Consider the following 23579-nt stretch of genomic DNA (forward strand, 5'->3'; position numbering starts at 1 on the left):
TGCTGTCACCATTTCTTCTCCCCTCCTCCCTTTCCAATTTCTGCTCAGCTAGGGTCACTTTACTCTCTTCCAGGGCTTTCTCCCTCTCTTTTAGGGCCATCCCTATGTTCTGTGTGGGATAACATCCCCTTCTCCCACAAGTTGAAATGACAAACCTTGCACTGAAAGCAATAGAAGAGCTATCATCATCATCCTCTTCCTGGATGATGTTGGAGGGGTCAACATCCCCTCCTCGTCATTCTCTGGAGTTGATCTTGCCCAGGTCTTGAGGGACCTACTAAACTCTACTTTCCTAATCTTGTTAATAGCAGGTAGCCCTCTAGCCCTACACAGAACTCTAAGCTCAGCCACTGTGACTTTAGTCAGGTTAGCCAGCTCTAGCACCATGGTATACCCAGTTTTGGGTCACAAAAACCTTACAAAATCAGAAATAGAACACATTTCGAAAAATAAAAAAAGTGGATTAAACAAAAGTTTAATACGAATATCAAAAATCAAAAGTTGTTGTCTACGTCAATTTAGAGGATTTTAATCTTATTTTAGTTTATGGTGTGTATCTCACCACTGTTCACCAAATGTTGGAAAGTGTGTTATTAGTAGGAAAAAGTAATGACTTATCACTAGGAATAACGGCACAAAAACTGTTGGACCTGGCCTCGTGGCGTGGTCCTTAACCCCCTGGATTGTGGCCGTTCCCCGCCCCGGCCGTCACGGGCCACCCGTCTGGACTGCACCAAGGCCCTTCACCCGGAGCTACACGTGGTCGCATACGCCTCGTGGCTCCGCCATCTTGTTGGCATCCACGTCACACCGTGCCCCAGCCGGCGCGACCCCGCTCAACCCAGCCTCGACCCCAACGAAGCCCCGACATCGAGGCACCACGAACTGGCCAGGGGGTGCCGCAGGAACCATTCATCGCCCCGGCGGAGGACAGTATCGATGGGACCCCCAACTGTCCTCCCCTCTCGAGGTGTGATCATCCTGCAAACTCCCATGGGCCTGGCGCCTCCCCTGCTGGGCGTCTGGCCACCTCCACCCGGCCACTCCGCCCCCTCGGGCGCATAGGTCCGGACATCAAAGGGCTCCAGACCTATATCTGGGGCGACCCCACCACAGCTCGGCAGTTGTATCCCGGAGTCGAGAGCCCTGCTGATTGAATCGCGGCTGACCCTACGGAGAAGAACTCTTGTCGGAACCATCACGAGCCCTGCTGACTGCGTCGCGGCTCCTTCCTGTGAACCCTTTCTGAACCACCTGGAACATCGGAGCCCTGCTGACGCCGTCGCGGCCCAACCTCGCTGGAACCTTCCTCGGAGCCCTGCTGACGACGTCGCGGCTCGAGCTGAACAGAGACCATCTTGGGAGCCCTGCTGATTGAATCGCGGCTCTCCACGAACTGTACGCCAGAGCCCTGCTGACGCCGTCGCGGCTCGACCCCTCCGAGATCGGAGGTCCTCCAGCGTGAGGATAAGAACTGGGCCCCAGGTGCCCTCGTACCACATTCCTGCCAAAGACTGTCCCGCTACCCCTACCCTTCCAAAGAGACATTGAGACTTTTGGTGGATCCCTCGATCCCTTCGTGTAAATATTGAACTCGTAACCTTTTATTGATGATAAAGAATTGCTTGTCTTGAGACAACCTCCTTGAGTCCGGTGTGGTGGTGTTACTGGGCTAGTACGGGATAGGAGAAGGATCTCTCAGGAGACTTCTCGGCAGCGCTCGGCTACTTCGTGCAGTGAGAGGGCCCCCCCTTGGTGGTCTCACCGACTCCTCGGGGTTCGCCTTCCAACATTTGGTGGCCAGCGACGGGATCCGAGCCGAACGCAGTACGTACCAGCCAGTACCCACTAGCTACCCATCCAAACGAATAGCGTCATGAGCAGCCAGGAAAACAACGCGACAATGGAGTTCCAGCCCGAACGGCTGGAAGAATATACGCACAAAGAATTAAAACAGTTCTGCAGAGACAAAGGCATTGCAACCACCAGCCTCGGTACCAAGGAAGAGATGCAGAAAGCTCTGAGGGCATGGTTGGAGGCTGGGGCAGGCCCCTCCCAGGAAGAAGGGCCCTTGCCCCTGACGGAGACCACAGCAACCGCACTGACCCCGGCAACCGGAGGAAGAAAGAGCCTAGAAACCGGCCTCTCCGAGGAAGAAATACGAGAGCGGGAAAAGGTGCGGAGCCACGAACTAGAGCTCGCCCGACTGCGGCTGGACGGCGAACTCCAGCTGGCGGAAAAGAAACTGGCCCTCGAGCAGCTACGCCTTCAAGAAGAAATAGAAGAGAAGAGACGACACCGGGAGTTGGAGGAAAAGAAACTAACTCTTGAGCACGAGCGCAGTCTCAAGGAGCTCGAGATCAAGGCCAAGAACGGAGGGACCAACACCCCCAGTACTAGAGACACTCTACCGCCCCCCGAAGCCAAGGTGCATATCCCGAAGGAGGTCGTCAAGGAGTATTACAAGAATGACGATATCCAACAATGGTTCAAGGCCTACGAGGTGGCCATGACCTCCCATCGGGTGCCCCGAAAAGACTGGGGCGCAGGCCTGTGGGGGCGATTCCTGAGTGAAGGGCGGGACACGCTGCTCCAACTACCGGAGGAGGTAATGACCTCCTACGATCACATGAAGGAGGCCCTGCTCACCCGATACGGGCTAACAGCGGAGATGTACCGCCAGCGGTTCCGAGACTGCAAGAAAATCCCGGGTACCACATGGGTGGAATATGTGGACTTTTTCAGTCGGGCCCTAGAAGGGTGGATCTAAGGCAGCAAAGTAACCACCTACGGACAACTGGTCGACCTCATCGTCTGGGAACACCTTTCCAATAATTGCTTCGTGGAACTGAGACAGCACCTCCTCGACAGCAAAATGACCGACCCGCGAAAACTTGCCGTCGAGGCCGATCGATGGGTCAACTCCCGGGTCCCCCGGAGCTCAATGGGGGAGTACCCGAGGAACCCCAACGGACCCCCACGCCAGCGCGGTGGGGGGGGAGGGCCGAACAGGAACCGAGACCCTCCCGCTGGGGCCCCCAGGAGCCCCCCTCGAGGGCCACCGCAGCCACATCTCTCCCCGAGCCTAGCGCGAAGGGTGGGCCCAGCCCGACCCGGACCACGGCCACCAGTGACCTGCTATGGCTGCCAACAAACCGGACACTTTGCCAGCGACCCGGCCTGCCCCCTGAACCGAAGAAACGGGGCCGGCGGGCCCCCGCCCCGGCAGCTGACAGCCGCCGCCTTGGGGGGAGAGGAGGAAGAAGAGGCCCTCGACCAAGAAAACACTGAGTGGGAGCCGGCAGCCATGTCCCTGGTCTGCCTGGGTAGCCGAGAGATGGTACCCTGCACCCCCATCCCAACCAACACCCAGAAGTACCGGCAGCAGGTCACGGTCAACGGACAACGGGCCGAAGCCCTTCGCGACACCGGCGCCAGTATCACCGCTGTCCGCTGCCACCTGGTGACCCCTGAACAGATTCTACCGAATGTGCTGTGCCCTGTGCGGACGGCCGACAACAGTGAAAGCCTATGCCAGATGGCCCTGGTCCCCTTCGAGTGGGGAGGGGTGACGGGCCTGCTGAAGGTGACGGTGCGCGACGACGCCCCGGTCGACTGCCTCCTGGGGAACGACTTGGAGAGTTCCCCCTGGGCTCAAGTAGAACGACGAGAGCACCTCCGAATGTTGGGACTGGCTGATTGGGCCTGCGCCATCACCCGGTCCATGACCGCCCAGGCCCCCCGCTCCTCCTCGACCTCCGGGACGGCCCGACCCGAGGGGCTCACACCCCCTCCCGCCAGCAGCGAGGAGGAGGCGGACACCGACCCCGGGCCCAGCGAATCCTCCCCCGAAGAGATGGCTTCTCCGAGCGCCCTACCAGAACTGACGCAATGGCAACATGAAGGGGGCCCCACCCGAGAGCAGTTCCAACAAGAGCAACAGTCCTGTCCCTCTCTCGAAGGGGTCCGACAGCAGGCGACCGCGCAAGCCAACGGTGACCAGACCGGCACCCACTGGATCTACTGGGCCGAGGGCCTGTTGTACAGTGAACAGAAAGTGGCAGAACTCGGGGCCGGCCGTGTGTTGGTGGTCCCCCTCCGCTTCCGGGAGTTCCTTCTCAACCTGGCCCATGATGTGCCCCTCGCCGGACACTTGGGGCAAGACAAAACGTACAGTCGTCTGGTGACCCACTTCTACTGGCCTCGGATGCGGAGAGATGTGGACAACCACTGCCGGTCCTGCCAGACCTGCCAAGCCAGCGGAAAGACGGGGGGTCGGGTCAAGGCCCCCCTACAGCCCTTTCCCGCCGTCAGCACCCCGTTTGAACGAGTCGGAATCGACATTGTGGGACCCCTGGACCCCCAAACCGCCCTGGGCCACCGCTTCATCCTGGTCCTCGTGGACCACGCCACCAGGTACCCGGAGGCGGTCCCGCTCAGAACTATAACGGCCCCTGTGGTAGGCCGGGCCTTAATGGGGATCTTCTCCCGAGTGGGATTCCCCAGCGAAGTGGTGAGCGACCGTGGCACGAACTTTATCTCCAGGTACATGCGGTCCCTGTGGCAACAATGCGGGGTCACATACAAGTTCACGACCCCATATCACCCTCAGGGGAACGGGCTGGTTGAGCGGTTCAACCGAACATTGAAAGGGATGATCCAGGGCCTGGAAGAACCCCTCAGGCGGAAATGGGATGTCCTGCTGCCCTGCCTCCTGTTTGCCTATCGGGAGGTCCCGCAGAAGTCCCTGGGGTTCAGCCCGTTTGAACTATTGTATGGGCACCCGGTCCGCGGACCACTCAGCCTGGTCAAGGAGGGCTGGGAGATGAAGCCCCGAGGCGCCCCTCCTGACGTCTACCGATACCTCCTGACCCTCCGAAACCAGACCCGCAAGTTCCGAGCCATAGCCGAAGCCAACCTCGAGGCCAGCCAGGAGGACATGAAGCGGTGGTACGATCGCAACCCTTCTACGGTAGAATTCGAGCCAGGTCAGAAAGTATGGGTCATGGCCCCGGTCGAACCCGGCGCCCTCCAGGACAAGTGGACCGGGCCCTTCAAGGTGGTGGAGAAGAAAAGTCCCGTCACCTACCTGGTCGATCTGGAGTCCCCCCGGAACCCCCTTCGGGTCCTACATGCGAACAGGCTAAAACCCCACTTCGCCCGGACCGAGCTGAGCCTGCTGCTGGCGACCGACGAGGGGAGCGAGGACGACTCCGAGCCCTTGCCCGACCTCTTGCAATCCGACAGTCACGATGGATCGATCGAAGGGGTCCAACTCGCCTCGTCCCTGACCCCGGAGCAGCGCAACGACTGCCAGCGATTACTGCGGGACTACGCAGCCCTCTTCTCTCTCACCCCGGGGGTGACCCACTGGTGCGTCCACGACGTCGACACCGGGGAGAACCCCCCCATACGACACAGAGCCTACCGGGTGCCTGACCGAGTGCGGGCCTGCATCCAGGCCGAAGTAGCGAAGATGCTGGCCCTGGGGGTCATCGAGCCTTCCGACAGCCCGTGGGCCAGCCCTGTCGTCCTGGTGCCCAAGGCCGCAGCTCCCGGTCACCCCCCGGAGTTGCGATTCTGCGTGGACTACCGAGCCCTGAATGTAGTAACCAAGACGGACGCACACCCGATACCCCGGGCCGACGAACTGATCGACCGCCTAGGGGCCGCTCGCTACTTGAGCACGCTGGACCTCACCGCCGGGTACTGGCAAATCCAGCTCACCCCCGGCGCCCAAGAAAGATCCGCCTTTTCGACTCCGGATGGGCATTACCACTTTCGGGTGATGCCCTTCGGAATGAAGAACGCCCCGGCCACCTTCCAAAGACTGGTGAACAAGGTTTTGGCCGGGCTTGAGGCCTTCAGCGCGGCCTACTTAGATGACATTGCCGTGTACAGCAACCACTGGGCCGAGCACCTCCTCCACCTGGAGGCCGTCCTGGCCGCCCTCCAGCGGGCCGGGCTCACAATCAAGGCCAGCAAATGCCAAATTGGCCACGGATCCGTGACCTACCTGGGCCATCAAGTGGGGAGCGGGCAGGTGGCCCCCCTCCAAGCGAAGATAGATGCCATCCAGACCTGGGAACCCCCCACTACCCAGACCGCTGTCCGGGCCTTCCTGGGCCTCACCGGATACTACCGGCGGTTTATCCGGGACTATGGGAGCATTGTTGGCCCCCTCACAGAGTTAACGTCCAAAAAACAGCCCAAGAAGGTACACTGGACACCCCGCTGCCAAACAGCCTTCGACACCCTCAAAACGGCCATGTGTACTGCTCCGGTGCTGCAAGCCCCGGACTACCAGAAGGAGTTCGTGGTACAGACGGACGCCTCCGAGTATGGGATCGGGGCCGTCCTCTCCCAAACTGACGAAAGGGGGCTCGACAGACCAGTGGCCTTCATCAGCCGGCGACTACTGCCCCGGGAGCAACGCTGGAGCACTATTGAGCGCGAGGCCTTCGCTGTGGTGTGGGCCCTCAAGAAGCTCCGGCCCTACCTCTTTGGCGCCCACTTCCGGGTCCAGACCGACCACCGGCCCTTGCAATGGTTAATGCGAATGCGGGGCGAGAAACCCAAGCTGCTGCGATGGTCCATCTCGCTACAAGGGATGGACTTTGACGTCGAACACCGGCCCGGCAATGACCACTCCAACGCCGACGGCCTGTCCCGTTTCTTCCGCCTTGACGAGGAGAATCCCCAAGGAGATGGGTGACTCTCCATGCCTTCGGCTGGGGGGGACGCCTGTTGGACCTGGCCTCGTGGCGTGGTCCTTAACCCCCTGGATTGTGGCCGTTCCCCGCCCCGGCCGTCACGGGCCACCCGTCTGGACTGCACCAAGGCCCTTCACCCGGAGCTACACGTGGTCGCATACGCCTCGTGGCTCCGCCATCTTGTTGGCATCCACGTCACACCGTGCCCCAGCCGGCGCGACCCCGCTCAACCCAGCCTCGACCCCAACGAAGCCCCGACATCGAGGCACCACGAACTGGCCAGGGGGTGCCGCAGGAACCATTCATCGCCCCGGCGGAGGACAGTATCGATGGGACCCCCAACTGTCCTCCCCTCTCGAGGTGTGATCATCCTGCAAACTCCCATGGGCCTGGCGCCTCCCCTGCTGGGCGTCTGGCCACCTCCACCCGGCCACTCCGCCCCCTCGGGCGCATAGGTCCGGACATCAAAGGGCTCCAGACCTATATCTGGGGCGACCCCACCACAGCTCGGCAGTTGTATCCCGGAGTCGAGAGCCCTGCTGATTGAATCGCGGCTGACCCTACGGAGAAGAACTCTTGTCGGAACCATCACGAGCCCTGCTGACTGCGTCGCGGCTCCTTCCTGTGAACCCTCTCTGAACCACCTGGAACATCGGAGCCCTGCTGACGCCGTCGCGGCCCAACCTCGCTGGAACCTTCCTCGGAGCCCTGCTGACGACGTCGCGGCTCGAGCTGAACAGAGACCATCTTGGGAGCCCTGCTGATTGAATCGCGGCTCTCCACGAACTGTACGCCAGAGCCCTGCTGACGCCGTCGCGGCTCGACCCCTCCGAGATCGGAGGTCCTCCAGCGTGAGGATAAGAACTGGGCCCCAGGTACCCTCGTACCACATTCCTGCCAAAGACTGTCCCGCTACCCCTACCCTTCCAAAGAGACATTGAGACTTTTGGTGGATCCCTCGATCCCTTCGTGTAAATATTGAACTCGTAACCTTTTATTGATGATAAAGAATTGCTTGTCTTGAGACAACCTCCTTGAGTCCGGTGTGGTGGTGTTACTGGGCTAGTACGGGATAGGAGAAGGATCTCTCAGGAGACTTCTCGGCAGCGCTCGGCTACTTCGTGCAGTGAGAGGGCCCCCCCTTGGTGGTCTCACCGACTCCTCGGGGTCCGCCTTCCAACAAAAACTATAAAAACACGTTCAGTTAGGGTTTCAAGAAATTGATCCCTTGCTCAACCCTTGTTAGCTGGCAACGAGCAGGCAAGCCTAACTTAGGAGACAGATGTGCAAAGCATTTAAAAACAACAATGAAATAAACAAATAAGACACAACACAAATCCTACACAAATTTATAAAACGAGAATATATTTTTATATTTAAAATGATACCATAATGACAAACGCCCAATATAGGGAACCGGAGATATGAATTTTTAAAGATTAAGCACTTTCCAGTTCTTAAAAACAGATAGTACCAATTTGGGACCATGACAAAGCCAAAGTTTGAGGCCAGCAGTGATAAAGTCCTGGTCGGATACACTAAGCGGGAGGCCCGGTCAAAATTTTACCTTAACACAGTGCCTAATTTGTAAAATATGAAGTCCAGGTGCTCAAATGTTTGTCGGAGGTCACACCTACTTTCCATGACTCAACCCACTTCCTCCACTGGCTTCACCCACTTACTCTATTGGCTCCACCCGCATCCTCAAAGGACACTGCTGAAAGTCAGATGTAATACCATATCTAAATTTCAGCAAGGGAGCCTTCCTCTTAGTAAGGTTTTGATAGGAGGTTTCCCTGTCCCGTGAACATTTTGAAAAAGATGAAATCAAAAGAACATTTAAAGCACTATTTTGGAATAAATGAGCTAAAATGACTAATGCATTGAAAAGGGACACGTGAAATATTCCAGTGCTCTATGTGCTGATTTGGGGAAAAAACAATACTGGGGAATGTGCAAAGGTGCTTTGTGTTGCCGTTTTTAACAGAGTCTAATTGTGATTCATGAGTTAAAAGATACAACTTTTACATATGTTATGTGTCAAAATAAACCAAAATGTTCTGAAAACACTCTAAAAAGATAAGTTGAATAAAATAATGTAATTCACTTGAATGAGTCACTTGTCACTTCCAGTGGCTGAGGAGGTTTGGTTCTTAAATAGCTGAGTATTCCGTTAAAGCGATGTTTTTAGAGAAACAATTTTACAAGCATTTATACCAGCATTTGTAAAGCGCACAGCTACCTCCAGAGAGGTGTTCCGGCGCTGGGGGCCCTCGGGAAGATTAAGCGAACTGTGAATCCGGTGGTCCGGAGTCAGGCACCCTGGCCGCTGGGCCACACCTCTTCCACAAAAGAGGCATTTGTTCAAAATATTACCTTTTAATTAAAGATTTGTCTCTTAGCATAAAGTAAAGAATAATGTAATCTCCCCAAAAAAGTCCTAGAAGAACCTAGGCCAAAAGAAGAGGTAGTGACCGGGCATTTTGAATTTGACCATATGTCAAGTCATACCGATTAGTGTGAAATGACCACAGCACCATACAAAATATAAATATATAAAGATCAAATATCTAACAATAAAATATAGATAAATACAAATAAATACACATAAATACATGTTCAAAAAGTAATTAAGTCTTATAAATACTATATAAATAAAATATATAATATAGAACAATAGATATAACATCCAAACAGGGAAAAAGACACATAAATATAACAAAATATTAAATAAATTGACACTGTTAATACAATGTTATAAATAACATGCATAAACTACAACAATAATTCAAACAATGGTAAAGCCCAACTTTTTAACTTATTCAAAACATTGCAATGGCACGTATTTTGTCAGTTGGACTGGGCTAGCATCTATTTTTGAAGAAAATCCCACAAACTGTTGAAATTGCTTGTGCATTCCAAGTCTTCCTCTTTGCTTCCTGTGCTCCTAGTGTCCTCAGCCGCTCTTTGTCCTTTTGCAAGCCATGAATGAACATAGGGGATGAGGCTGAATCTCTTCAATGGTGGGCCAACAAGATTTAAAAACATTAAAGAACATGTTGTTTCAGGCAGATATGATGCTCTTGTAGATGTGAATATAAGATTCATTTGAGAAAAGCCCCGCTCACATTCTGCAGTACTGATAGCAATAGTGTGTAAGGCTATCAAAAGCTCCTTGAACTGCATTTAAATTTCTTTTCCTCCAGATTTCTTATACTCTCTGCAATCACTTATGGTTTCTCGACTGGCAACGTTGAATCTTTCACACAGAGACTCAATATCACTTTCACAATAAAGAGCAGGTAGTTCATCAGGCCAGTACTGTTTGTATAAAACTTTCACTTCGCTAATCAGTATATCTTACTCAGTCTTTTTGTCAGTAGAATTAGTACCTCCTGTAGACAACAAATGATGTCTTAAATGTTCTTTAAGTCTGTCCTTGTTCGATTATTTTGTCAGTGGTCTTTCCTTTGTACAGCATCACGAATTTGGATATATTTTCTTCAATGGCCTTTTTACACTGTGAGAAATAGTTCCCCTATCTCTCTACCATGGCCTCAAACACTGCTATTTGCCGACAAATAGCTCGATGAGCATCAATGATTGTAGAGTCACGATTCTGTAACTCAAGTGATAACTCCGATAACTCCTGAAGAGCATCATAAAGGAGGCCAAGATTAGTAGCAATCTGGATAGATTATAAACTCCTTCCTAGGCCTGTGTACATTTTCCGTGTTGAACTTTCATGGAAACCATAATCAGCTGTACTAGTAAAGTTTGCTAGCAGGCTCCTCATCATCTTTGTGCTTATATTTTGTTAAGTAGCTTAACATTTTCTTCTGTCCAGTGTGTGGCATTCTAGGGAAGCAAAGTTAAAGAAAACACGCTAGACATGCGTGAAGTGTGAAGTCCATTCATCGAACAGATACAGTTTTGAGCAAGCATCATTTTTATTTGCACCAAAGACATTTCTGCACCTGCACATCTATTACCATGACTGATTACAAATACAACCCAAATGGATCTTACTTTGCCTACCCAAATTCAGGCCTTTTCCAATTCATACCCCAGCCCTGCAGAACTCACTCGAAAGACAGACAAAGTTAACATTTGGCTCACTTTTAAGCTTTGGCTTCCAGTATTACTACAAAAGCAAAGTGAGGTGGCAGTGTGCAGAGTTAGTTACACACTGCACTGCACAACAGTGCTTGCTAACTGTGGGCTTTGTCACTTTAAAGCACTGTAAATTCTAGATGTTACTATTCAGTGGATCTACTTCAGAAGGATGAATGACTAAGTGTGAAGCTTACAGATACACACACACACACACACACACAGATACCACGGTGATAGGGAGGTTTTGTTTAATCATGAGAGTTATGCTGACTAATTAACAAAAGGGGAAGCGCTTCTTGTTTCTAAAGATTCATTTTGGCCTTAGGCTTAGTCACAGTGAGTGAGTTGTGAAGCTTGAATGAGGAACAAGGTGTTCAACTCATATTACCACATGTTATATTTTAGGAGCACTTTCTATGAATGTGCTTCACATAGCTACAGAAATCTTCATAATCACTGTTGTTGCTCATCATGAATGTTTTAACAAAGTTTCTATAAAGTTTGTTAAAAAAATTATTACAATCCAGAAATTATTAGTTTGATACATAGACTTACATTCTTAATGGAGAACCCCAGTGAGTAAGGCATTTAATACATATTTAATATGTGTCATTAGTAAACCTGTTTTCAGGCCAGCTTTTGTGACAACCACCGGCTGTTGCCTCAAGTGAGATTTGGGAATTGGAGCTGGAGTTGGTGACATTCTACAGGCCAATTAAATAGAGGTGTCAGTGTTACATCACTGTGGCACAAAGATGATGCAAACCCTCCTTCAACTCTACTACCTACCATACCAAACATGCACACAGCTCTGCAAACAGTATATCTTACATCTGCCCTGGGTGGCAGTTAGGTGTCAAAGGAGCACGTGAGGGCTATGGGAGTTCTAGAAACAGTCCACTTATGGAGCGTTATCCCAAAATAGTTCCAAACTTCTCCAAACTTCTGGAACATCTTCCTGAAGTTCCTCATGAGTGTTTAAAGTATCCAGAACACAAATCCAAGGGCCTATACATTCTGAGATGGTCCTCAGAAGTTTAGGACTACAATTCCCACAATTCACCTGGCCAAAATCCTTAAGAGTCCACTGGACATACTCCAGGCTGAGAACATCTTGAGGGAGATGGTGCAGGGAAGCTATGTTAAGCTGTTGCTTTTACAGGGCTGTAGTTCCAAGTGTGCAGCAGGAGCAGCCCTACAGATTACAATCCTTTGGGGTGCAGACCAGGGTTCCAGTAGGCATGCCTTCATCTCCTTGTATTTTCAGGCACCTCTCACATATTTATGCAATGATCTGAGGCGACAAGCAGGTGGTCACCCCTGCCCAAGGAGGTGCTGGGTGCCTCCCAAAAGCATGACAGCTTCCACTGCACTTTAAAATTTAAAGATGGAAATTCTTTCTCCTTTGGAGTAGAAGCTGGCTACACCAACCTACTGGTGTGGCTCATTTCCATTAACACACCCTTTCCAGTCCTCCTGCAAATTCCATTCCTGGGCTTGCCATCTGGCTAGGGGGTACAAGAAGAGTGGGTAGGCCTAGCATTCTTTACTGTCCTGCTATCTTTAAAGCCCAGTTTGATTTACCCAGCCCCCTCCCTGACCTGTTCTCTGCAGGTGCATAGCTCCCCCCATCAGATCATCTCTGCTCCATGCAGGCCACTTATCACCTCATCAAAGCAGTTTGGTTAAACCTGGCCAATCAGGATAGGCTGCTAGAAGGCTGGATTTTGGCTCACAGAAAAGAAAGTCCTATAACTTCTCCTCTGTATTAGTTAGGATAAACCCAACAGTGTCCAGTTGTTGGATTTATCATGGTCAATCTTTTAAGTCCTTAAATGACATGTCTGGCTTATCCCTAGCAATATTTAAACTTACATAAAATATTCCAATGTTGGTCTATGGAGCTAAGTATTTACAATGGAGGGGAGGGTGGCAGTCTTTCCCTCCCAAGGGCATATAAAACATCCTTTATAATGTTCCTGCCTATATTTACATGGCTGGCATCCCATCCCTGGGGCACCTAAAAGAGACCTTAGGGTGACATATGTAAAACTAAGGTGGATTACCACTTGGGAAGTAACTTTAATTTCAAAGTCAAATTTGCATATAATTGACTTTTAAATACAATCTGCACTTCAGGGCTGCCTTTATAAATGACAGCAGGCATGAAGCAGTGTACACTTCATTGCAATATATCTACTGGGCCTCTAAACCTCCCTGCCATATTATATACTAGGAACTTAGTAGGGACTGTCATTGCCAATTGTAATTATACCTAATTACCATGTACCTTTTTCATCAGAGCACTGGCCCTGAGCCTTGAGAGCAGAGCCCAGGGCAAAGTCAGAGCCAGTTACCACCAGTATTAGTAAACAAAATGAGGGTGAACAGGAAAAAAAGGATTACTTCTTCACATTGACTGAAAATTATTAAGGCAGAATAACACCAGTTTAAAAAACAATGTGATTTTTTTTAAAGGCCTTCCTAGTAAAAAACGAAACAGACACATAGGGGCCGACTAGGATGGCGAGCGTCCACCCGGCACTTTCTCGGGAATGGGACCGACTGACCTTCCTTAGGCGGTCCTGACCGCCTGAATAGGTCGCATACCCACATTTCCCTATGGAAGCATGTGTTATGGCCTTAGTACATGCTCCCATAGAGAAATGGGAGGTAGTGTTAATCCCTGCACCCTGTGGCAGGCACCTCAAGGTGCCTGCACTGGTGCAGGGATTCACAGGAGGGCACCATAGGTGCTCCATCGGACGCTGCAAGGGAAAGGGGGCCCTGCTAGGGACCCCCAAACATGTTTTCCGACAAGGTTTCCATGTCGGAAAGGCCAGCATGGAAACCCTGCTGGAAACTGTTCATCGTAATCCAGACGGCGTAAACCGCCGTCCATTTGGATTACGTGCCATTTCCAGCTGGCCGACAGGCTCCATGAGGTCAGAGACCTTATGACCGACATTGTAATAGGCCCCTTTGTGTGGAAATATAAAAATACATTTCCTCTCATTAATGAGTAAGGTATTATGCACTATGGAGTACAAGCTGTTGTGCTAAATTAATGGAGGCATGCTAGCCATTGTGTCGGGTACTTTGTTGCTCTCTGCAGTCTGCAGCTGGGGCAGCTATAATGGCTAATTATCTTACTTTAATTCCGATGGCCCTGCTCTTCTCCAAATGCTTTTCAAATTCTACTCTGACTCCAAAGAGGCAGATGAATAATAAATAGGAAACTACGTCACACATGTCACGTATAAAAGGGAAACATCGTTTACAACGCGGTGATTACATCGCGATGCCATTACATCGCGGTCTTAACAACGCAAGTCGTTACAACGACTTGCGCTAGATGGCGCTCTAGGACAAGGAATAGTATAATTTACTATCCAACACCTTCCTTACTGAACGTAGACTGGAGTTGGAATAGTAAATTATACTACTAATAAATCCTATTCCTTGTCCTAGAGCGCCATCTAGCGCAAGTCGTTGTAACAACTTGCGTTGTCAAAACCGCGATGTAGTGTACCGCGATGTAAATGTATGCGTTGTAACGTCATACATCCGTATAAAATGCAGGTATCCTGTCTGCTGTAAGTAGACGGTAGGGAAAACTATGCACTGCACCACAGGGAAAGGAACGGGATATTTAGATTGTATTTGTTATATTCGTCACAGAGTATCCATTTGCCAAACTTGAATTCAGGTAGTTCCACTTTACTCTCTGGCCTCATGCTCCACCACAAACTATTTCCATCATATTCATTTGCTTGGCAATTAGGAAAGGAAACTTAACTTACTCTACTGCAGGGTAAGTTAAAGGGATTAGGCTAGGTAGATAGAGCGTTGGCTGTAGAATAGTTGGGTGTCACTGACCATCATCATGTGCCTAAGCTTTCGCTTGTTCAGTCACTGTAGTTGACGAAAGATGAGAGGGAAAACTTTGAACAGGCGTAAATCTGTTATGGAAACCATATAATATATTTATCAATCACTTCACAAGGCAATAAAAATGTGGCACACGCCATGAAAGAATTTTTCATATTTTTAGCAGGCTGGGCCAGATCTTAGGAAAAAATAAAGGAGTGAAGTACTAAGAGATGAATGGTGAAGGAAAACACACCTTGTGTTCGGTTTGCAATGCATTGAAAACTTTGTAAATGAGGCATTAACTGAAGCAGAAGCCCATTGCACAGCCAAAACAGCTGTCACAATGCTGCACTTAGGTCATGGGTGGCAAAATGCCATGGGCAGGAAGGAAGGTGATGAACGATGATTGGTGGGATGCATCTGCCTAGCTTAACAAATACAGTGAGTGAATGGAGTGGGCCAAAAATTAAAATACTCCCCACTTTGAACCATAGCTTTATTAAAACCAAGTATGCGAAGTATGTGAGCATGTCCCTCTCCAGAAGAGCTCCCTTGTTTCTTCATCCAAGCAATTATTCATTCATCCTTTCATTCTTTATTCACCCATTGATAGCCACCATGTTTTAAGCTTTACTTTCTCTCATCCAGTCTTTCACCACAATTGCCAATCCATAAATCCATCCATTCAATATCCACCCTTTCACCCATCCATCCATTTACCCAATGTTAGCTCTAATATCGGTTTCTCCCTCATGCAGTTTCCCGCCATTACATTGGAGAAATCCCTAAAATTAATGAAGGCTCTTAAGTCCGGCTCATCCTCTGATCCCTGTCCAGCAAAAGTACTGGCATCTATTGCAGAGGTGATAACCCCAGCCGTCAATTTGGTTTTGAATTCCTCCCTGTAAAAGGTGCATATGCCTCAAAGCTGAAAACATGCTAAAATTCTCCCGCTTCTAAAGAAAGCCACGGCAGACCCACTGGTCGCTGGTAACTATAGGCCAATATCATTGTTGCCCTTCTTTTCCAAGGTTTTGGAGAAATATGTTAACTTAGTCACCACGGAATACGTGGAGGCCAACCATCTTCTGCACCCGAGTCTGTCGGGTTTTAGAGTACATTTCAGTACTGAAACTGCTCTATTAGAAGTCTCTGAAACCATAAAAGCTACACTTGACAAAGGGGGCAATGCGGTACTGGTGTTGCTGGACCTTTCCGCGGCCGTCGATACCATGCCGCACGACAGACTCCTGCGAAGACTCCAGGAGGGTGGTATCGGAGGCACGGCACTCAGATGGTTCAACTCCTTTTTAAATGACCGCCAGCAAACTATTTGGTCCACTCCTTTCTCGGCTCTTCTCCCTCCTATGAATGTTGGGGTCCCACAGGGATCAATCTTGAGCCCGACATTGTTTAATTTGTTTATGGCCCCTCTTGCGCTCCTCGCGGAGAAATGTGGTGCAAAAATAGTGTCCTACGCTGGAAACGATACTAGCTTATTTGGGCCGGCAATCTTCACAGTAGACAGAGGAGTAACATCTGTTCTTGGTCTTACAGAACCACAAGATATCTAAGGGCGAGGGAAAGATTAATAACAAAGTAGAAGAAAACTACAGACTACTACAGACAGGAGAAAGCTAGTTACATAAAAACATGAAATATGGAAAAAGGATAATGCAGGATAGCAAGAATTAAACAAAAATAAGATAGGGGAGTTAGAAAAAAAGCAGATAGTATAAAAAAGCAAGGAAAAATCAAAAGTAATATAACAGTCGGCCGAGGCAAAAGTTAGGGAAATAATACAAATAAATAAAAGGACTAACTGGGATGAGCAGAACCTTCGGCAGCGCCGCCAGTGGTCAGTGCCTCCGAGCTGGACCCCACATCCACCTCCGAGCTGTCATCTTGCCCTTGAGTGTTGATGTAAGAAATAAAGAATATTTAAAAAAATAATTATTAGCTCTACAGTTGATGTTCCAAAAATATTTTGATAGGCAAATGAAGTAACATTGTACTTTTCTAAATCAGATCGCCTATAGTACTACTATCAACTATCAAGTTGACCATGCTAATCCTAAAATCCCTATTACAGATTTCCCTAACAAAATGACATTTGGAACTAATACATTGCAATGAAGGATCTTTGATTCTATTCTAATTTCTCAACGCTCTTGATGGACCAACTCAGTCTCCCTTTTTTGCATTACATAGATGCATAGTACACATCACTGTGAGAGTGCTTGGGAGTTGTACGAGCTACATAAATAAAGTCACAGAGAATGCTAACTCACTGATATCACTTATTCACTATCTTGGTGGCAGGAGGACAGAGGAGTCTAAAATAACTTCTTAAATAATCAGCCAAAGCGAGCGCCGATGAGTAAAATTAGTTTGGCCGAGCACCTGGCTAGCTCAAACAGGATCATATAATATTCTTAACGTAAACTTAACTTACCTCTGAATGTGAGCAGCATGCTATTTGGAAAACATTTTTTCATTCTAGAACACAACACAACGAATAATTACTCACCAAGCCCAGTAATCTCCACGTCTAGCAGATATAGCAGGTCCCGCTCACGGTCGATGATATCCTGCTAGCAGAGCGTCAGCTGCTGTTGAGTGCGCTGGGCATTGGTAATGTGGCACACACGTCGGCGCACCCTCCCCCAATGCAACTGATGCTCCCAAAGGGTGTAATCGCTGCCAGGCCTGCCGCCTGCTGCCAGTATGAAGGGGAGGTGGAGCTGCACAACAAAAACAAGCATTTGCAATGCAATAGGTCTAGCATTTGTGAGAGTTTAAGCTGTTGGCATTGTAAATGACAGTGCCTTTTATATATCTGTTTTAAACACCAAAATATAAATAAAAGGCATTGTAATTTCCAATGCCAATAGCTCAAACTCGGTTAAATCCGATAACTATTGCATTACAAATGTTTGTTTTGTTTTGTTTGGGGTGGATGTTTGTGGGTTGGATTGGGATGGCACCTCTCTAGGAAAAGGAAAGGGATGGATGCACACTAATAGCTCCCGGGAAGGATGGACAACCATAGTTACAGGGGTTCTGCAACGCACCCGAGTCCACTAGCGCCAAACGGCCCAGGTGAAAGAGCACTACTTGAAAAGGGAAGAAGCAGCTCTGAGGAGGGATGGTTGATGAAACCGGTAAACAAGAAGTGTTAAAAGTTCACAGCGGAAAAGGGTTGCAGACAACATTAGAAAGAAGCAGCACAGAAGATACTTGAAGAAGGCGTGCCTAGTAGGGGGAAAGGAAAGGCAAGAACTAACCCACCTCTGAAGTTCGACTGCAGGTATGGGAACAGGAGTTTGTTCCACACTCGAAGCTGCATGCCGAAAGGACATTGTTAATAAATGTTAATGAGGCGCCAACAGATGCTGAACAAATTGATTTACTCCGATCTGGTCAAACAACTATTTTAAGAGGGGGAGCAGAAGATATTTATTGTTCATTATTTATGTAACATTTGAGTGTGGTTAATGCTACTTACATAGTGCAGGCAGATTTGTGCCCTGGCGACGGGGGGGGGAGACCCCTGGGGTGGAGGGAGGCAGTCAGCCAGAGCAGCAAATGCAGCAGAGGAGGAGTGAGTGCTGAAGAGGCGTTCCGTGTGTGCTAAGTGGGGGGAGAGTGAAGCGGGAGGGGTAAAGCAAACAGTGCTTTAAGGAGCACGCCACGGCCTGCAAAACTAAAGAAAGGCGTTCCAGTAAGGAGAGCGGCACCAGAGGAGGGTGGCAATCCGGCGGTAAAGAGAAAAACAAGAGCTTTGTTTAACAGACCACAAATATCACCCATTCGAAAGGAAGCAATCACATTTCTGTGCCATAATGGGTTAATTAACCACTTAGTGCGTGTTTCACTCAGCCATGAAAGTACTGCAGGAATGGAAGGCAGTCCGTAAAAGAGAACGTGAATGAAAAAGGCAGAGCTGCTCTTGGGAAGGGGAGAGCCCGCTACTGCTATATCTCAGACCCAAAGGAAGAGAGCAAGGTTTAACAAGCTGAGAGCTAGAGAAGCGGGAGACGCGGGAGGTGGTGGGCATGGGAAGATGAGGTGATTTACCACAAACGTGCGTTCGGCGGCCAGGATACTTTTGGAGCATGCGTAGAATGTAAGGTAGCGCACAAATCTTAATGCACACTATTTTTTTGAAAAAAACAATTACGCTGTTACGTATCGGATGAAGAGCCAATAATAAGCTCGCTAACTAATAAAATGCAAAAGTTAACTAATGGCATGCGGCAAGAAATTACCCAGCAATAGGCGGAGTTTCACCATGCATATAGATTACTGGATATCTCGGAGAGACAGAGCATGCGCGCTACTTAGGCGAGACCTAATGAGTGCTGAAACCTCTTCCTCAAATAATTGCGTGGGCTGCACCCCTTAGCAGCACTGACGAACACAAGGTATGCAGTTAGTCGTATGGGACCGGGCACTGGCGCTGATGCTCCCCTGCTCGCCCTGCTCTGCCCTGGTGCTGGGTGGGGTGAAAAAAGTAATGAAACAGGAAAAGGAAGGAAGAAAATAAGAAGTTAAGAGAAAACTTAAAAAACACTAATACACTAAATAAAAATGAGGGGTGGATGAGTTAGATAGATGGAGGATTGAAAAGATTAAAGATAGATTTAAAAAACAGGCCCAGCACCATGCACACAACAGAAAACATAATGGTGGCGTCCATGCGAACTGTGTGGTGTCCTTTGTGCGCAGCTTCTGGTGTGAGAACGCGCTTCGAGCTGTATAAAACATTAAGCTGCCATGCAATCGAGCACGTCGAGCATTTCCTTCCACTCGTGGAACTCCACTAAGGAAAGCAGAGTTTTTTAGGCACTTCGCGGAACTCCACGTAGCCCGTCTCAGCGAGCTTTACCCAGTCCTAATTTCAGGTGTACATCTGTAAGCCGAACTCTGAGCAGCATTGGCGAAGATCTCTGTATATTCTATATCGAACTATGAAAGGAAAAGAACAGGCAAACAGCATTCACCTGAACACAATCAAATACACACCTGACTTCTATTATCATGGAAGCATATTCAAATTACCCAACATCCTAGGCTCTGCCCTCTTCCCCTTATACTTCTTGACATTGTGACAGCAGCACCAGAGGAAGCCTACAGGTTGCTGTCTACTCAACTCAAGGGGAAGAGGTACATCACTGTGGAGGAGACAGAACATGTAGTTTTGTTCGTTATAGATCACTACATGAAGCTTGTGATTCCACACACCCTCAGCGAAGCCGAAAAGATGGCCATGTAGTAGCGGTTTACCAACTGGATGAGTGAGGCAGTGGGCGTAGGTTCTGTGGGGGCTTTCAAGAAAAAATGGCAGGAAGGAAGGTGGCTGGTGTTTGGACAGTTGTCACCTCTGCATAAGTGTAAGGATAGTGAAAATGTGATTTTGCAAAGCAATAAGGCATCATGACTCAGCACGGGTGTACTAGGTGAACTAAATGGCCGGATGTCTGGGTCCATATGTCAAAACATACAACCTTCAATTATCCTACTTTAATAGTAAGTCTATCTATGTGTCTCCTGTCCAACCATGCCCACATCACAGACACCTATTCAGTTCTTTATATCAAATTTCTCAATGACTAACACTCTTCCACGTCACATTAATGCCAGCCTTTAACATATGCATTTTCCTACTAGCACATGATAGGACTCTGAGAATGTCAATTTACCATATAATATTAACATGTTCAATTACTATTTGTGATGGTATTTTTAATACTATTTATCTGTCTTGCCAACAGCTTCAGTGATACAATGGTCGCCTAAATCCAAACTATGCATCAAGCATCAGACAACATCAGAGTGCATTTCCCCTCTGCCATTCATCGTTCAGGTGAGTCTGTGACTGGTATATGTATACTACTATCTATATATTTTTGCAACTCATATACCTCTTTTTCATCTCCATGAGATATTTGTCCGTTCATCCATTTCTTCATGAAAAATGAAATTGTCCATTCTGTCTTTTACATTTATCAACACGGTCACAATTTGTGACACTATCATTGTTGTCCTGAGTCAGACTTTCATTCTTTAGCTGTTGCATGAAGGGGCACACACCCACTGCCGTCTTCAAGGACAGTTGTTCAGTAGCTGACATTAAGGGTTGTCTGTCCACATTGGAGGCCTCTGTGGCATTCGCAGGTAATATGCTTGTATATCATTGTATAGACATATATCAAGCACCAAATAACCTAGTATATGATTGCATTGGCTCACTTGTCATTCTTGAAGTGTTGTCAGTGCTCTAAAGTTGATGTGAACATATCTTGTTTCTGCCCTTACACCCTATTTAATGTCTATTCTCTTGCATCACATGAGGACAAGCTGCCAGATGATGATGCAGAGCTATGCAATCCACGTGTGAAGAATGGCATACAATTCAAAGAGAAATCCAAATCTTCTGCCACCTACATGATCCCTGAAGAGAGATTGTGGCCCCACGCAGAATGACAAGTCCATGTTGCATTCTGCTATACGTTTACATGCTTAATATTCTTGCATTGTTTGTACGCTGGCAATGATTAGAATGTTTGTCAAGGCTGCCCGGGGGGTTGCGCAGCAGCCCCTCAATAGGGCGGCCGCCTTAGTGCCACAGGAAGGCACGGGAGTCGTCAGTCTAGTTCCCTGGGCCAGGTCCAGGGAAGACGTCCGGCCGACCCCATTTCCGGGGAGGGTGAGGAGTTAGGGGTACTTAAGCTGTCCCCCATCCAACTTTCAGCCTCTTGTCCCTCGCCGTCTCTCCTTGCCCGCCCCTCCGCTTACCCGGCAGACGGATGATATAAGGTTTTAGGGGGGGGGGGGGTTATGGTCTAACATGTTGTTTTGTGTTGCAGGAGGAGTTACAGGGCGATCCAGAGTCTGCAGATACCAAGGGGTACTTCATGCAGCAGCACAGCTTGGTGCTAAGCCAGGATACCCAGGGATGTCTTAGCGTTGTCCCCTGGAAGAACTACGGCGCCCCGTTAGTCCTACGGGCGGTTGTGGGTCTGAGCAACCGGGGGCTGCTAGGAACGCTCCGCCCCGCCTCTTTCGGGGGGCGTGAGTAAGCGAGTGGACTGGTGGTCCACGGATGGGAGGGGGGGCCCCTCCCAAGTTTTGGTATGCACCAATTGGCGACAACCACGGTGTAATTTAGGCTTATCAGACGGGCACCGGCATATGGGTTGGCCTGCCCTGGGATCGCCCGTAAGATAACCCACCATGTTGGCATATTGGTTATGCTAATAAACCTGCAGCAAATTTCTCCACTAACAAGGTGCTGTGTGGTTTATTCATGTATTGTGTGTGTATATGTGACTACAGTTGCCGATATTGGCACTAATCTTTGTGTATCATCTTTAGGGTTCGCTGCGTTCTGTGTTCTGTTCTCAAACCATAGTTGCTGTTTCAGCAGTTGGAGATGGATCATGGAGCGCAGGGTAGGCTGCCTGATGAGCCTGAATTGTACTGCTGTATTTTATAAATAAATTACTTAATTTAAACCTACATTGGAGTCATCGCTGTATACATATGCGCCACAATATATTGGCAATCAATAGAAGAGAAGTTGGAAACAGCAATGCAGGCTCATCTCAGAAAGCTTGCTACAATGGTGACAGGCTGCAGCACATCGCTTGCCGGGAGAGGAGTCAAGTTACTGGAGCGTTGGAAGGACGCGAAGAGTTATCAGCGGGCATGCCCTTGGCATAACTGAACGATGCAGGCCCTAAGTCAGGCATTGCACGTCGTGATGTCACCCGCAAGTAAGGAGAGTGCGGTTAGCCATTTCTAAATGGGATAACATTTGTCAGCGGCATATTCTCCTATTAAGAAGCGCACGAAGTTCAAAGCGCTATGCATCTCCCATAGGATCCTCTATAAACAAGGAGTGCCAAGTCTTGCTGCCCTGATGCAATCATATTACTCCACGAAAGCCTTACACTCAGGAGACTTGAATCTGGCCTCTATACCCTGCCACAGAAGAGTGCGAATGGGCGGGCATTCTTTTTGTGTCCTAGCCCCAACCCCATTGAACTCTTTGCCGCCTTCACTAGGAAAGACTCAAAATCACTTAAGCTTTCAGAAGCAACTAAAGACCTGGTTGTTCTCCTCCTAAGCCGAGCCTACTTTTCCTCCCATTGCTGTTGTCTTACCTGTGACAGGCGCTAGGAAGCCCCCTTCTGGGGGCATGCTTGCACTTTTGAAATCTTTTTAACATAACATTACGTATGCATGCTGACGCATGTGGGTGAGGCCATCTTTGAATTCTGACATGATCAGATTCATTCGGCAAGCTTTTTATTTGATGAGCCCGTATTGGACTACTGCATTCTATGAATACATTCCTTCATTTAAACCCACATTGGAGCCACTGCTGTGTACATGTGTGCCACGACACTCCAATAGCACCTCAGCCACAGATGCTTTTCCCATCTATACAAGTTTCACTGTCAACCACCCCTCAGTCTACAGGTACCTCAGTTGCCTCCAACGTACCTTCCAACTCAAGGACAACCTCAGTCTTCTTGTCATCTTCTCAGAGAGAGGAGACCCCATTCATCAATCTCCCCCACACGCCCCTCCCACACGTCAACCTTCTATGTGTAAGGCACGCAGCAGCACGGAAGAGGATAAGGGGTGTGGACAGCAAAATCTACCCCAGTATGTTTGGTTGGGTTTCCCTGGAGGAATAATGCTTTCACTGGGAGTAGGAGGCTCCCATTCCTCACCAGAGACCAAGATGTAGCTGCCTCCTTAAATTGAGTTGAGTAGTAACTCTGCCTTGCCAGACAAATCCCTGTATTGCTTTTGATCCCCTGTCCCTGATTTTGTGTTCTGAGCTCCAGTACCATGTTGGCC

The 23579-nt window shown here is 49.1% G+C and overlaps 1 long non-coding RNA gene across 1 annotated transcript; it reads right to left on the reverse strand.

Moving 5' to 3' along the window:
- Positions 1–10423: 10423 nt before the first annotated feature.
- LOC146863796 (uncharacterized) lies at positions 10424–17531 on the reverse strand. The gene is made up of 3 exons (XR_014976565.1): positions 17233–17531; positions 16526–16612; positions 10424–10571 (listed from the first exon to the last, which is right to left on the reverse strand). It is a non-coding gene; the product is annotated as an uncharacterized LOC146863796 (long non-coding RNA).
- Positions 17532–23579: the final 6048 nt, after the last annotated feature.

The sequence above is a fragment of the Triturus cristatus genome, chromosome 2_1 (assembly GCF_964204655.1).
Source record: "Triturus cristatus chromosome 2_1, aTriCri1.1, whole genome shotgun sequence".
NCBI lineage: Eukaryota > Metazoa > Chordata > Amphibia > Caudata > Salamandridae > Triturus > Triturus cristatus.